The sequence below is a fragment of the Podarcis liolepis genome, assembly GCF_965112155.1.
Source record: "Podarcis liolepis genome assembly, chromosome: 9".
In the NCBI taxonomy this organism is placed as follows: domain Eukaryota; kingdom Metazoa; phylum Chordata; class Lepidosauria; order Squamata; family Lacertidae; genus Podarcis; species Podarcis liolepis.
Window position 1 is genome coordinate 76,430,651 of NC_139564.1, and position 13,609 is coordinate 76,444,259.

Below are 13,609 nucleotides of genomic sequence, written 5' to 3' on the forward strand. Positions count from 1 at the left end.
GTAGAGGTTAGGGTTAGGGTTAGGGTAGAGGTAGAGGTAGAGGTAGAGGTAGAGGTAGAGGTTAAGGTTAGGGTTAGGGTTACGGTTACGGTTACGGTTAGGGTTAGGGTTAGGGTTAGTGTTAAGGTTAGGGTTAGGGTTAGGGTTAGGGTTAGGGTTAGGATTAGGGTTAGGATTAGGGTAGAGGTTAGGGTTAGGGTTAGGGTTAGGGATAGGTTTAGGGTAGAGGTTAGGGTTAGGGTTAGGGTTAGGGTTAGGGTTAGGGTTAGGGTAGAGGTAGAGGTAGAGGTAGAGGTTAGGGTTAGGGTTAGGGTTAGGGTTAGGGTAGGGGTTCGGGTTCGGGTTCGGGTTAAGTTTAAAGTTTAGGTTAAGGTTAAGGTTAGGGTTAGGGCAGAGTTTAGGGTTAGGGTTAGGGTTAGGGTAGAGGTAGAGGTTTGGATTAGGGTTAGGGTTGGGGTTAGGGTAGAGTTTAGGGTTAGGGTTAGGGTTAGGTTTAGGTTTAAGGTTAAGGTTAAGGTGAGGGTGAGGGTGAGGGTGAGGGTTAGGGTTAGGGTTACGGTGAGGGTTAGGGTTAGGGTAGAGATTTGGCTTAGGGTTAGGGTAGAGTTTAGGGTTAGGATTAGGGTTAGGTTTAAAGTTAAGGTTAGGGTTAGGGTAGAGGTAGAGCTAGCGGTTGAGGTTTGGATTAGGGTTAGGGTTAGGGTTAGGTTTAAGGTTAAGGTAAAGGTAAAGGTAAAGGTAAAGGTAAAGGTAAAGGTTAAGGTTAAGGTTAAGGTTAAGGTTAAGGTGAGGGTGAGGGTGAGGGTGAGGGTGAGGGTTAGTGTTAGGGTAGACATTTGGGTTAAGGTTAGGGTAGAGTTTAGGGTTAGGGTTAGGTTTAAAGTTAAGGTTAGGGTTAGGGTTAGAGTAGAGGTAGAGCTAGAGGTTGAGGTTTGGATTAGGGTTACGGTTAGGGTTAGGGTTGGGGTTGGGGTTAGGGTTAGGGTTAGGGTTAGGGTTAGGGTTAGGGTTAGGGTTAGGGTTGGGGTTAGGGTTAGGGAAGAGTTTAGGTTTAGGTTTAAGGTTAAGGTCAAGGTTATGGCGAGGGTTAGGGTTAGGGTAGAGGTTAGGGTTAGGTTTAGGGTAAGGGTTAGGGTTAGGGTTAGGGTTAGGGTTAGGGTAGAGGTAGAGGTTTTGGTTTGGATTAGGGTCAGCGATAGAGATAGGGTTAGGGTTGAGGGTATGGTAAAGGTAAGGATTATGTATGGGCTTAGGCTTAAGCTTAGGTTTAGGTTTAGGTTTAGGTTTAGGTTTAGGCTTAGGGTTAGGGTTAAGGTAGAGGTAGAGGTAGAGGTTAAGGTTAGGGTTAGGGTTACGGTTACGGTTACGGTTAGGGTTAGGGTTAGGGTTAGTGTTAAGGTTAGGGTTAGGGTTAGGGTTAGGGTTAGGGTTAGGATTAGGGTTAGGATTAGGGTAGAGGTTAGGGTTAGGGTTAGGGTTAGGGTTAGGGTTAGGGTTAGGGTTAGGATTAGGGTTAAGGTTAGGGTTAGGTTTAGGGTTAGGGTTAGGGTTATGTTTAGGGTTAGGGTCGAGGTAGAGGTAGAGGTAGAGGTTGAGGTTTGGATTAGGGTTAGGGTTAGGGTTAGGGTTAGGGTTAGGGTTAGCGTTAATGTTAGTGTTAGAGTTAGGGTTAGGGTTAGGGCTAGGCTTAAGGTTAGGGTTAGGGTAGAAGTTAGCGTTAGGGTAGAGGCTCGGGTTATAATTAAAGTTAGGGTTAGGGTTAGATTTGAGGTTAGGTTTAGGGTTAGGTTTGAGGTTAGAGTTAGGGTTAGGGTTAGGGTTAGGGTTAGGGTTAGGGTTGGGGTTAGGGTAAGGGTAAGGGTAAGGGTAAGGGTAAGGGCTAGGGCTAGAGGTGAGGCTGAGGTTGAGGTTGAGTTTCGGGTTCAGGTTCAGGTTAGAGTTAAGGTTAGGGTTAGTGTTAGGGTAGAGGTTAGGGTTAGTGTAGAGGTTAGGGTTAGGGTGAGGGTCAGGCTTGGGGTTGAGCTTAGGGTCAGGGTCAGGGATAGAGATAGGGTTAGGGTGGAGGTTATAATAATAATAATAATAATAATTTATTATTTGTACCCCGCCCATCTGGCTGGGTTTCCCCAGCCACTCTGGGCGGCTTCCATAGAAACAAAAAAAAAACAATAAAATATTATACATTAAAAACTTCCCTGAACAGGGCTGCCTTAAGATTTCTTCTGAATGTCAGGTAGTTGTTTATCGTTTTGACATCTGATGGAAGGGCGTTCCACAGGGCGGGTGCCACTACCGAAAATGCCCTCTGCCTGGTTCCCTGTAGCTTTGCTTCTCGCAATGAGGGAACCGCCAGAAGGCCCTTGGCGCTGGACCTCAGCGTCCGGGCAGAACGATGGGGGTGGAGACGCTCCTTCAGGTATACTGGGCCGAGGCCGTTTAGGGCTTTAAAGGTCAACACCAGCACTTTGAATTGTGCTCGGAAACGTACTGGGAGCCAATGTAGGTCTTTCAAGACCGGTGTTATCTGGTCTCGGCGGCTGCCCCCAGTCACCAGTCTAGCTGCCGCATTCTGGATTAGCTGTAGTTTCTGAGTCACCTTCAAAGGTAGCCCCACGTAGAGCGCATGGCAGTAGTCCAAGCGGGAGATAACTAGAGCATGCACCACTCTGGCGAGACAGTCCACGGGCAGGTAGGGTCTCAGCCTGCGTACCAGGTGGAGTTGGTAGACAGCTGCCCTGGATACAGAATTAACCTGCGCCTCCATGGACAGCTGTGAGTCCAAAATGACTCCCAGGCTACGCACCTGGTCCTTCAGGGGCACAGTTATCCCATTCAGGACCAGGGAATCCTCCACACCAGCCCGCCCCCTGTCCCCCAAGAACAGTACTTCTGTCTTGTCAGGATTCAACTTCAATCCATTAGCCGCCATTAGGTTATGGTAAAGGTTAGGGTTAGGGTTAGGTTTAAGGTTAAGGTTAAGGTTAAGGTTAAGGTTAAGGTAGAGGTTTGGGTTTGGGTTTGGGTTTGGGTTTGGGTTTGGGTTTGGGTTTGGGTTCAGGTTAGGATTAGGGTAGGGTTAGGTTTAGGGTTAGGGTTGTGGTTAGGGTCATGGTTAGGGTTAGGATTAGGGTTAGGTTTAAAGTTAAGGTTAAGGTTAAGGTTAAGGTTAAGGTTAAGGTTAAGGTTAGGGTAGAGGTTAGGGTTTGGGTTTGGGTTTGGGTTTGGGTTTAGGTTTAGGTTTTGGTAAGGGTTAGGGTTAGGGTAGAGGTTTGTGTTAGGATTAGGATTAGGTTTAGGCTTGAGGTTGAGGTTAGGGTTAGGGTTAGGATTAGCGTCAGGCTTGGTGTTGAGTTCAGGGTCAGGGATAGAGATAGGGTTCGGGTTGAGGCTATTGTAAAGGTTAGGGTTAGGGTAGAGTTAGGGTTGAGGTTAGGGTTAGGGTTAGGGCTAGGGCTAGGGGTGAGGTTGAGGTTGAGGTTGAGGTTGAGGTTGAGGTTGAGGTTGAGGTTAGGGTTAGGGTTAGGGTAGAGGTTAGTGTTAGCTTTTGGGTACAGGCTAGGGTTAGAATTAAAGTTAGGGTTAGGGTTATGTTTGAGGTTAGGTTTAGGGTTAGGTTTGAGGTTAGAATTAGGGCTAGGGTTAGGGTTAGGGTAGAGTTAGGGTTAGGGTTAGGGCTAGGGTTAGGGTTAGGTTAGAGGTTAGGGTAGAGTTTAGGGTAGGGTTAGGGTCAGGGTCAGGCTTGGGGTTGAGTTTAGGGTCAGGGTCAGGGATAGAGATAGGGTTAGGGTTGAGCTTATGGTAAAGGTTAGGGTTAGGGTTAGGGTTGGGGTAGAGGTAGAGGTAGCGGTTGAGGTTTGGATTAGGGTTAGGGTTAGGGTTAGGGTTGTTCAGTTTCTGTTAATTGGTTCTCGTGGGAAACTTGCAGATTCTAGCTTCGCACAATTAACTCAAGCTGGTGTCAATTTACTCTTGGCAGAAAGCCCAGGTCTGCTTGACCTAGAAACTACTCACTCTGATTGGTTAACGACCAGCACTCAACTCTGTTATCAAGGGATTGTTAGCTCAGTTTGGTGTGAGGTGTGTTAGGAGTTAGAAGTGCTGTGTATGGTTATGAGAGAGAGAGAGAAAGAGAGGATTTATTTTGCTTTTATTTGTATGCAGAAACTCTGCTGGTTTTATTTTTTCCTTTTAATAAATCCTGTAAATAGTTATTCTGAGTCTAGCTGACTAGTCATTTCCACCACGACTAGCTTCCTCGCTGTGCAGGAAAACTCTGCTACGTTTGGGCTAAAGCCAGTAGGGCTATGCCTGACACTTCAAAGTTCCATGAGGTTATGGGCATTGTGCTGCCAGCCTGAGTTGCGGTGGTGTCAGCATCAACGGCGTTGGTTCCAGTAGTTCCAGAAGTTGTTGTTCTCTGGCTGGTTCCTGACCGTGGTGAGCTGGTGACGCAGCGGACACAAGGACAACAGCTGCAGCGTGTGAGTGCTGGGTGCTGTGGTTCCTGTTTTCTCTCTCGGTGGTCGTGAGTAGCTGGTTCCGGGTTCCAGGGACATCGCTCTCAAGATGGCCTCACAACCAGTTCAGATGGCTTTTGAGCGTCTGAATGACTCCAATTACTTGCTGTGGTCGGAACGCATGCAGGCAGTGCTGCAGAGGGATCGTCTCTGGCAAGTGGTGAGTAAGTTTCCTGCGAAGCCTGATGATGAAGACCTCGATAAAGACCAAAGAGCAAGGGCCACAATTGTCTTGGGGCTGGAAGATTCCCAGTTGCCGTATGTGAGGGGAATCAAGACAGCTAGAGGTGTGTGGCAAGCACTTAAAGAACTCCATGTGCGTGAGACAGCGGTTTCCAAGCTGTTCATTCGCAAGGCATTGTACAAGGCAACGTTACAGCCTGGGGTTACAATGCAGGAACACCTACACAGTTTACAGTTAAAGTTTTCTGCGCTACAGGAAAGAGACTGTGCATTAGACCAGCAGGAGAAGGTGGCTATTATTTTGAGTTCTCTCCCGGAAAGCTGGGATAATTTAGTTTTGTCTCTAGAAGGCATGCAGGAGCGTGATTTATCAGTCAGTTACGTTACTGGGCGTTTGATTGAAGAATGGCAGAAGAGGCAAGAAAGGGCATTGGCTGCAGAGACTTCTACTGGCGGGCGGTTTGGAAGGAGTTCTTATGCCGTGCCAGAGGTGAAGCAAAAGCAGCGTACTGGTGAGGAGTCAGCGTTTGCTGTTAGGCGTTGTTTCCGATGTGGGTCTTCAGCGCATCTAAAACGACAATGTCCGGAGTTGGTCAAGTCTCAGTTGCCGGTGCAGGAGCAGAGACGAGATCAGCAGCAGCAGCAGCGTAAAAAGAAATTCTTCAAACAGAAACAGTCGGCTCAGCTGGTGACCGCCGAGGTCAAGATTGCTGATGAGAAACAAGCGGTCTGGGTGGTCGATTCGGGAGCGTCTCGCCACATCGTGAATTCAGATGAATTGTTTGTTTCCAAGAACTCAGCACAGCGCAGCCAGGTGGCTCTAGCAGACGGAAGTACTTCCGAAGTGATTTCGGGGGGTGCAGTTTTTGTTCCTTGTCTTCGTGAATGCCTGCAAAATGTACTTTGTGTGCCTTCATTAAGGAGCAATCTGATGTCTGTAGATTGTTTGCTAAAAGCTGGGTTTAAAGTGTATTTTGAAGGAGACAGTTGCATTATTAAGAAAGCTGGTGAGATTTTAGGCACTGCTAAGTCAGAGGGAGGCTTGTTTTGGCTTAAAGCAGGATCTCAAGTTGCAGCAGTAGTCAGTAAATCTCAGCCTGCAGTGAATAACAAAGCTATACATGACAACTGTGTGCACTTATTGCATAGGAAAATGGGGCATGCTTGCTGGAAAAGTGTACTAAAAATGTCTGAATTGGCTGATGGGGGTAATTTAAAGAGTTGTAACAAGTACCTTGATTGTAATGTTTGTAAAAAGGTTAAAACCCACAGAGTCTCTTACCCCAGAAGTGACAGAGTTAGTGAGTCACCGCTACAGCTGGTTCACATGGACGTAATTGGTCCATTTGCTGTAAGCAGGGGTGGATCGCGTTTTTCACTAACAATTGTGGATGACGCCACGCGTTATTCTTGGGTTTTTCCCATGAAGAATAAGGGTGACGTGTTCACTAAGTTTAAAGGCTGGGTGGCATCTGTGGAAAGATTTCTGTCCATTAAACTCAAAAGGATTCAGACGGACAGAGGTGGCGAATTTATGTCAAATGCCTTTAGAGATTGGTTACAAAAGCGTGGCATTGGGCATAGAAAAACGAACGTTTTTTCCCCAGAGGAGAATGGCATTGCAGAGCGAAAAAACAGATCTTTACAAGATATGATGTTTGCCATGCTTGATGATGCTGATTTGCCCATGTCTTATTGGGGGGAGAGCATGCTCACCGCGTGTTATCTCCAAAATAGGCTCTTTCATCAAACAATAGGTACAACCCCGTACTTTAAATTGTTTCAGAAAAAACCCAAAATTGACCATTTGCATGTGTTTGGATCAAAAGCCTGGGTATTAATTCCAAAACAAATGAGGAAGAAGGGAGATCCTAAGACCAAACAGTTAGTGTTTGTGGGTTACCAGGAGCTGGGAAAAGGTTTCCGCTTTGCTGAAGGGACAAATGGCATTGTGATCTCCAGGAATGCCAGTTTTTGTGAACATAGTGGCTGGGAGAGACTACATGCCAATACTGAGGTTTGGTTTGAACCTTCCCAGGAGCTCCATGACTCTGAAGGTAGACACAGAGAATCAGAGTCTGAGGGGGAGGAAAGTTCAGATAAGAGCTCTCAAGAAAGTGGAGTTAGCCAAAGACCAGTTGCTAAGCAACAAAAGAGAGGTCGTAGTTCTGAGGAGGAAAGTGGGTCAGAAGAAAAATTTTCTCCCAGAAGATCTAAAAGACAAAACAAAGGAGTGCCTCCGGTGCGTTTTTCTCCAGATACTGCAGATGTGTTTAGTGTAATTGCAGAGCCCAAGAGTTTTCAGGAGGTGTTAAAGTTACCAAAAGAGGAGGCAGAGCTCTGGAAACAGGCAATGGAGGAAGAGATGTCCTCTCTGAATGAGCACAAGGTTTTTACACCAGTAGCAGCGCCTGAGGGGGCAAAGATTGTAGGCTGCAGGTGGGTGTACAAACTTAAACCTCTGGTGACAGGAGAGTACAAATACAAAGCTCGTTTAGTGGCTCAAGGATATTCTCAGAGGCCTGGAAAAGATTATGACGAGACTTTTTCCCCTACTGCTAAGGGGGACAGTGTAAGGCTGATTTTAACGCTTGGAGCAAAGAGAAAACTCCTGTTAAACCATTTTGATATCCAGACTGCATATTTACATGCATCAATATCAGAAGACCTGTATCTAGCCGAACCGCCTGGTTATGAGACAGGTTCCAATAGAGTGTTGAAATTAAACAAAGCTCTATACGGTCTCAAACAGGCTGCAAGATCTTGGAACAAATGTTTCCATGAGGCCTTAGTGTCATTTGGTTTCAAGCAGAGTACAGCTGACAATTGTGTTTATGTACGTGGTACAGGCAGTGATCAAGAGTTTTGTCTGATTTATGTAGATGATGTATTGTATGCCTGTAAAACAGATAAACAAACTAAAAGATTTGCCAAGCAATTGTCCAGTAAGTTCAAAGTGAAGGACTTAGGCCCGGTTAGGACATATCTAGGGTTGGAAGTGTGCTGGGCCCAAGATGGCAGCTGCCTAATTAGTCAGCAGAACAAAGTTAAACAACTACTGACTACATACAGGATGCAGGATTGCAAAGGGGCAGCGGTGCCTATGGATCCAGGTTTCATAAAAACACTTCACATAGATGAGAGTCCTGAATTTGAACATCCTGATGTATATCACTCTGTAATTGGAAGTTTATTGTATATAGCACAGTGGTCCAGACCTGATATTAGCTACGCAGTAGGCATATTAAGTAGATTGGTCTCAAAACCCACACTAAATGCCTGGAAAGGGGTAAAACAAGTTCTGAGATATCTCAAACAGACAATTGGCTATATGTTACAATTAAATTCTTCCGAGGACGAAATGTTGAGTTGCTACTGTGATAGTGACTGGGGAAATTTGCCAGATAGAAAATCTGTCACAGGACTAGTCATAATGGTCGGTGGAGCTTTAATCAGCTGGCGGTCACGCAAGCAAGACGTTGTAAGTGTGTCATCAACGGAATCAGAGTACGCCGCATTGAGTGAATTGTGCAACGAGGTGATTTATTTCAAGCATTTGTTAGCAGATTTAAATGTAAATTGTGGAGAACCAGTACGAGTTTACATTGATAATCAAGCTTGTATAACCTTAAGTAAAACAGAGGGTTTCAAATCGCGTTCCAAACATATCTCTGTAAAATACCAAAATGTACGTTGCTGTGTACAAGACAATGTAATCACCTGTACTTATGTATCAAGTGAAGAAAATGTAGCAGATGTATTAACTAAACCATTGGCAAAGATAAAGAACAAGCGAATGTGCAAGGGTTTAGGTTTGCTGGAAAAATAATCTCCTACATAGGTGTATTTGGTGTTAATTGTTCAGCAGAATCTGTGAGGGGGTGTTCAGTTTCTGTTAATTGGTTCTCGTGGGAAACTTGCAGATTCTAGCTTCGCACAATTAACTCAAGCTGGTGTCAATTTACTCTTGGCAGAAAGCCCAGGTCTGCTTGACCTAGAAACTACTCACTCTGATTGGTTAACGACCAGCACTCAACTCTGTTATCAAGGGATTGTTAGCTCAGTTTGGTGTGAGGTGTGTTAGGAGTTAGAAGTGCTGTGTATGGTTATGAGAGAGAGAGAGAAAGAGAGGATTTATTTTGCTTTTATTTGTATGCAGAAACTCTGCTGGTTTTATTTTTTCCTTTTAATAAATCCTGTAAATAGTTATTCTGAGTCTAGCTGACTAGTCATTTCCACCACGACTAGCTTCCTCGCTGTGCAGGAAAACTCTGCTACGTTTGGGCTAAAGCCAGTAGGGCTATGCCTGACACTTCAAAGTTCCATGAAGGGTTAGGGTTAATGTTAGGGTTAGGGTTAAGGCTAGGCTTAAGGTTAGGGTTAGGTTTAGGGTAGAGGTTAGGGTTAGGGTTAGGGTTAGGGTTAGGTTTACTTTTAGGGTTGTGGTTAGGGTCATGGTTAGGTTTAGGTTTAGGTTTAAAGTTAAGGTTAAGGTAAAGGTAAAGGTTAGGGTAGAGGTTAGGGTTTGGGTTTGGGTTTAGGTTTAGGCTAGGGTTAGGTTTAGGGTAGTGGTTTGTGTTAGGATTAGGGTTGAGGTTGAGGTTGAGGTTAGGGTTAGAGTTAGAGTTAGGGTTAGGGTTAGGTTTACTGTTAGGGTTGTGGTTAGGGTCATGGTTAGGTTTAGGTTTAGGTTTAAAGTTAAGGTTAAGGTAAAGGTTAGGGTAGAGGTTAGGGTTTGGGTTTGGGTTTAGGTTTAGGCTAGGGTTAGGTTTAGGGTAGTGGTTTGTGTTAGGATTAGGGTTGAGGTTGAGGTTGAGGTTAGGGTTAGAGTTAGGGTTAGGGTTAGGGTTAGGGTCAGGCCTGGTGTTGAGTTCAGGGTCAGGGATAGAGATAGGGTTCGGGTTGAGGTTATGGTAAAGTTAGGGTTAGGGTAGAGTTAGGGTTGAGGTTAGGGTTAGGGCTAGGGGTGAGGTTGAGGTTAGGGTTAGGGTTAGGGTAATGGCAGAGTTAGGGTTGAGGTTAGGCTTAGGGCTAGGGTTAGGGCTAGGGCTAGGGGTGAAGTTGAGGTTCGGGTTCAGGTTCGGGTTCGGGTTAGAGTTAAAGTTTGGTTAATGTTAGGGTTAGGATGAGGGTTAGGGTTGAGGTTAGGGCTAGAGCTAAGGTTAGGGTTAGGGTTAGGGTTAGAGTTAGGGTTAGGGTTATGGTGAGGGTTAGGGTTAGGTTACAGGCTAGGGTTAGTTTTTAGGTTAAGGTTAGGGTTAGGGATAGGGAAAGTTTTGAGTTTAAGGTTAAGTTTAGTGATAGAGTTAGGGTTAATATTAGGATTAGGGTTAAGGAATTCTCTTCCTGGACACAGGGGCGGAGCTTCAAGCTCCGTCGGGGGGGGGGCGGAGAGCAGGCGGGGGCGTGGCACACATCCTGTGGGCATGCCTGCCGGGACAGTGCGCTCCCCCCACACCCCTGTTCCTCCGCAAGTGCCTGGACGTATGAATGGAGGGAATATCCATACCTATGTCTGCTGATAGCAGAACTTTCAGATGTTTTTATTGCCAGTGCAAGCACGTTGAATAGATTATATGTTTTCTTTAAAGGTAAGGATTTCCATTATGATTTCCTTTTTTATCATTTTGTATAGGGTTTTTGATAATTTTATTTCATTACCATTTCAGACATTAAAATACAAGGTTCTTTTGAACCTTCGGACCTCCTTTCCTTCCTCCACAGGTTCCATGTTTGAGTTTAAATTTGCCACATCTTTTACCATTATCCATCTATTATATAACCATAATTAGCATAAATAATTCCACATTACAAGTGCCACTGCATTCCTCTGAAAGATTTTAACTTTTTACAGGGGTCTTTTAAATAAATTACAGATTTGCTCCAATCTTTAGAAAATACTCAATCTTCCTGGTTTTGGATCTTCCCCATCAGTTTTGTCATCTCTGCTACTCCACCAGTTTCATCTGCCATTCTTCTTTTGTTGGTACCTCTCCTTCCTTCCATCTCTGGGCTAGCAGCATTCTCTCTGCCATTGTTGCATACGTGATTTTCTTCTGAGATGTGTTTAAACAGCACTTGTAAAAGATCCTTGAATGACCTAAATGTTTATAGTTGCTTTGCCTTCCCCATGACATTATTATGAACATTTGTTATTTACAAGTCAAGGAAAGTGGCTTCCTTGATCTTCTGATCTTGTTTTCCCCATTTATGCTCCTTCAATGCCTCTGGTCTTATCATCTGCACTGTGTGGAAAACAGTAATTTGTGATGACATTATCTAAGTGCCCTGCAGGCAAAAAGGGAGAAGAAAAGTTTCAAATCAGCAACTTGAAAGAAGAAAAAACAAAACAAGGAAATGAAAGGAAAAGAGAAATAGTTTAGGATAATGATGGAGTTTAATTCCTGAGTCATTACAGCATCTGAGAATGGAGACATAATCTGCCTCCATTAGAAATGGCAAATGTTGCTTGTTTGTGGGGCTGTAATAAGTTGTGACAGGAAGGGAATTATTATGCAGGTTATTTCAATGTTCATAGCCCCCCCCCCCCGGCCACATTGTCCTTCGCAGCCCCTCTGCCTTGTTGGGATGCAGGAAAGGAGTTGCTCTTCGCAAAGAGAAAGATAAAAAGTCACCTGACATTCCATAAACCAGGTGCTATTGAGTGCTAGCCTCTCCTTCTGATGTGCAAACCCGAGTTAATGAATTTGAATGGACAAATAATATAGATTAACACAAGTCAAATGGGGAGGCTGGTAAGTGATCTTTTATTGTGTTTTTAATATCCTGTTGGAAGCTGCCCAGAGTGGCTAGAGAGGCCCGGCCAGATGGGCAGGGTATAAGTAATAAATTATTATTATTATTATTATTATTATTATTATTATTATTATTATTATTATTATTATTATTGACAAGCTGCAATTGAATGTTCTACACAGTGATTCCCAATTAGCTAAGTAAGAAAAACAGCAGCCCCCCTGTTTTTCCAAAGCCAAGCCAAGGACTCCCTACTTTTGAAAACTGTGATGTCTCTGTGGTAGCTTTTGTTCTGTGAAGGGTGCCACAGACCCCCTGGGGGGGTTATGTGGACCCCCTGGAGTCTGTGGATCACCAGTAGGGAGCCACTGTTCTACACAATGCGATTGCCTTAACTTTAGAATCTCCCAGATAAGCCACTTTGGAAGATGTAGGGAAGTGACCTGGAAGCAAATCACATTGAACACACCTCTGCATTAGCACATAGAGCATTTTAAAAGGTGGACTCGGGGCTGCCCATCGCAATACAGAACACCGCAAGACACTCTGGATAAGTGCTTGCCAGAAGTCGATGGATGAAAGGAAGCAGAAATCATGTCAGTTTTGAGATTCAGACATGACTTATTCAGGAGCAAAGCGGACATTTGATCTGCAATTTGGGGCTGTGCTGAAAAAGTGCAGTGGGGCACAGAGATGGGGGCAGAATGGGAAGGCACCAGCACTTCAAGCAAAGGCTGCCAACTCTTAACTTGCCACCTTTGGGTCCCAGAAGTGCTGGGAAGGATTCACAACTTTTTGGGGATTGCGAGTTGTCTCCTGGGTAGATTTGTCAGATTGGCCCTCTGTACACCTGCTTGTCTATTAAGCCAAATGGGGCACTGCTCCCTGCCCCCCACAAGTTTTGTCTGCTTTCACCAGCCCCCGCCTGCCTGCCTTCTTACCTACCACCAATTCAGGGGGCAGCCCTGCCTCTCAGCCTCCTTCTCCTTGGTCTTGGCGTTGCCCCAATAGAACTCAGCATGGAAGAAGATGGGGACAAACCTAGAATGGTCGGCTCTGCCTGTCTTTGGCTCCAGCACAACCAGTCATTGACTCTGGCACCACCTACTGTTGGCCTCCCTGCCTTTGGCCCACTGCTACGGTACCTCCATTATATAGTGCATGGGTTGCCAACCGTCTTAGGCTTGTGGGCACATTAGGATATTTGAGTGAAGATGTTGGGTGCCATCCCTTCCGGTGACTTCTCTTTTCCTCCCTGGATCAGCCCCCGGCCTGGAAAAGGAGAGAATACATGCATACACATTTCCCTTTCCCAAGAAATCTGAGCACATGTTAGATCCAACAGAATGAACCTGAGCCTTGAAAAGCACATGGAGCTGAAAGAGGAAGTGGGAAAGAGGCCACTCTTCCAACTTCTTCCGTTTCCAAGGAGGCAGAAGGTAGCCACCCTCACAACCTTATGAGCTAGGAGGCAATGAGTGGGGAGGTTTAAGGGCTTTGCGGGTGCCGAGTGAAGGCCTGTAGGACCATGTTCCCCACATCTGCCGCCCTTGGGCAAATGACTAAGATTATGCCCGCTTTGCAAATGCAGTAATGCACTCTCTGCTACATTTCAGCTCTCATTGCTGCTGCTCTCTGCAACGGGTTCAGAAGCGTCTTAGCATTTGGTTATCATGTTATTGATTATCTATCTCTCCATCATAAATACTAATCATTCTAATCTTCATGTGGTCAGCTCTGTTGCTTTCATTCAGCCAAAGTAAAAGAAGAGCGGGAAATCTCATGATTTGCAGAACTACAAGAACTCTTTAGGAGAGGAAACCCTCACGTGGGAGGGGGAAACCTGCCAAATGCAGCCAAATGTGGACTGAACAGGCTTAGCGGCCACTGAATGTTGACGGAGGAAGAAGGAATGGAATGGAGTTTCCTGGAGGAGGATTGTGACCATTCCATGCTGCAACCTTTTGTTGAAGGTCCCTCTGGTCCATCTACACACACACACACACACACACACACACACACACACACACACTTCATTTATTGCTTTGACTCCAGGTTAGCTTTTCCAGAAACTAGAATCTAATTAATGCAATCTAATTAAGTAACTCCAGCTCCTTTCCATTTCTATTGTGGTATTAAAGGCTCTGCAGAGC

The 13,609-nt window shown here is 45.3% G+C and overlaps 1 long non-coding RNA gene across 1 annotated transcript; it reads right to left on the bottom strand.

Annotated features, from left to right (window-relative positions):
• Positions 1 to 10,646: 10,646 nt before the first annotated feature.
• Positions 10,647 to 12,811, bottom strand: LOC310686763. Its single transcript, XR_014516098.1, has 2 exons — positions 12,602 to 12,811; positions 10,647 to 10,988 (listed from the first exon to the last, which is right to left on the bottom strand). It is a non-coding gene; the product is annotated as an uncharacterized lncRNA (long non-coding RNA).
• Between the last annotated feature and the right edge of the window lie 798 nt (positions 12,812 to 13,609).